Source organism: Salvelinus sp. IW2-2015, unplaced genomic scaffold, assembly GCF_002910315.2.
Source record: "Salvelinus sp. IW2-2015 unplaced genomic scaffold, ASM291031v2 Un_scaffold4705, whole genome shotgun sequence".
NCBI classification, from domain to species: Eukaryota; Metazoa; Chordata; class Actinopteri; order Salmoniformes; family Salmonidae; genus Salvelinus; species Salvelinus sp. IW2-2015.
Window position 1 is genome coordinate 13,740 of NW_019945974.1, and position 2,308 is coordinate 16,047.

The 2,308-nt window shown below is 40.3% G+C and overlaps 1 pseudogene; it reads left to right on the forward strand.

The window, feature by feature from the left end:
- The first annotated feature begins 7 nt into the window (after positions 1-7).
- On the forward strand, positions 8-2,234 carry LOC112077563 (protein HID1-like; annotated as a pseudogene).
- Positions 2,235-2,308: the final 74 nt, after the last annotated feature.

Consider the following 2,308-nt stretch of genomic DNA (forward strand, 5'->3'; position numbering starts at 1 on the left):
ACCCTCTGCAAAGGGTTTTACCCAGCACCAAAAATGGTTCCCCCAAACTGAAGAACCCTGTATGGTTCTACTTAGCACCTTTTGTTCTAAGASTGTAACGTGTCCCTTCCTTCTCCCTCAGGTCCTCTCCTGGAAGTGTAAGCTCCCCCTACAGACCATAATGCGTCTGCTGCAGGTGCTGGTCCCGCAGGTTGAGAAGATCTGTATCGACAAGTAAGTCAAACATCACTGGTCATATTGGTCATCAAAGGTTTACTTCTATGAAGTGTCAGTAGATGCACTGAAGTTATATTATTATATATATTATAAGTTATATTATTATATATTTTCTAGCTTTGTTCCCAACCCCCCCCATACAACACACACCATCCATTTTGGAAGAAACACTTTAATGACTGATGATATTTAAATATCTGTTTTTATGTATGTGGAGCCAAAGAGAAATTTGCACCTTACGTGGAGAATAAGGTTTTCCTGATTCTAATTGTAACAAGATATTTTCCCTCTCTCTCAGAGGTTTGACAGACGAGTCTGAGATCCTGAAGTTCCTCCAGCATGGTACCCTGGTGGGCCTCCTGCCCGTCCCCCATCCCATCCTCATCCGGAAGTACCAGGCCAACGCCGGCACGGCCATGTGGTTCCGCACCTARATGTGGGGAGTGGTCTACCTGCGGTGAGTAGGGCATGATGGGAGCTGTAGTCCTATGGTATTTCACTCATTTTCATGATTCATGTGGGGTTTCATCTGTGCACTTCTTTCTTCTGGGATGCAACAAACAGAAGAAAATGAATTAAGCAAGGAGGGACTTCCTGGTCTTGTCCAATAAGAAACACTTGAAAAAAAAAAATCAAATGTTCCAATGCTTTCTATCTTCCTCTTAGATCTAAGATGAAATAGTCTTCCAATGTTTTCCAATGCATTTAACATTTTAAACCTTTATTTGTCTTCACAGCAACGTGGACCCGCCCATCTGGTACGACACGGACGTACGTCTCTTTGAGATCCAGAAGATGTAGATAACAGGAAAGAGATGTTGACTGAAGATGGGACTACTTCCTGTCTTGTTCCTGCCCCTTTCTCCTACTGGCACTCTCTCCCTTGAACCTCACCTACCTTCAACTTGCCTCATCATCATCATCATCATCATCATCATGCTTGCCCCTCACACCTTCTCTTTGACTTTCCCCTGGTTGTGCAAACGTAATGTGGACAATATTGAGAAAGYGGGGGATAYCTAGCACCTACTCCAAAAGCAGGAGGTTGAGTTGTACAGGGTTCAAATTACAGGGMGGCTAAGAGGYGCTGGGCACCCCTTTTACAAATCAGGACCCCATATAAGAAATAAAATATCTATGTGAAGCCATACCAGAAGTGTCGAAGACATAAACAATGGGCACCCACAAGGGTCAARGTGTAATTCAAACCCCTAGAGTTGGATGAGGATAGGATTGGACTATTATCTACACTGTGTATCTGTAAGTACACCCTGAAACCTCAAGACTACAGAATGTCTGTCAWAGCACTGAGACATTAGAGTGTTAGCAAGCAAACTGTCTTTCCGTCTSCCCTTCCTAATCATGGACTCCATGTTAAAGCTCTGTGTGAAAACGCAGCTTTGATGGAGAGAGTATGGGAGACATTGGTTACACTTTATTATGACCTTTATGAGTAAGACATTATATAAACGTATACATGTTTATAAATTATTATACATTTGTAGGAATTCCAATGCTTCTAAATGCAGAAATGTTTACTGTTGCTTATTCATGAAATGTATTATAAAGTGTCAAAATTACGCTTTTAGACAGCAGCCTAAAATATTCTCGGATGGCATTGCTATTTCACATTAATTGTATTTAATTGACACATTAAAGTGAGAACGTGTCATGTTGTGAAATTGCACATCCTCCAACGAGACCTTACTGCTGGGTTCTTTGTAAAGTGGCAATGTGACAAGGTACTGTATCTCTTCAGGAACTTGAAAAGACACTATTGTCTGTTCCAGACTGAAAGAAACAAATATCCAAACCAATTTTATAATACTGCGTAAAAGTCAACGGCTATATCTTACATGTACATTGTTATATTTGTCTGCATATTATTCTGCAATCAGCAGTCGACTGTAAATACTGTGCTTGATGTTTAAAGTAGTATTTTTTTCTTGAATTATACAGAATAATACTATATTATAAACTATTCATAAAGGAACCAGCAAAGCCTTTCAATTCTTTTATTTCATTAGTATTTGTTTTTATTAAGGATCCCATAAGTTCCTGCCAAGGCAGCAGTTACTCTTCCTGGGGTCTA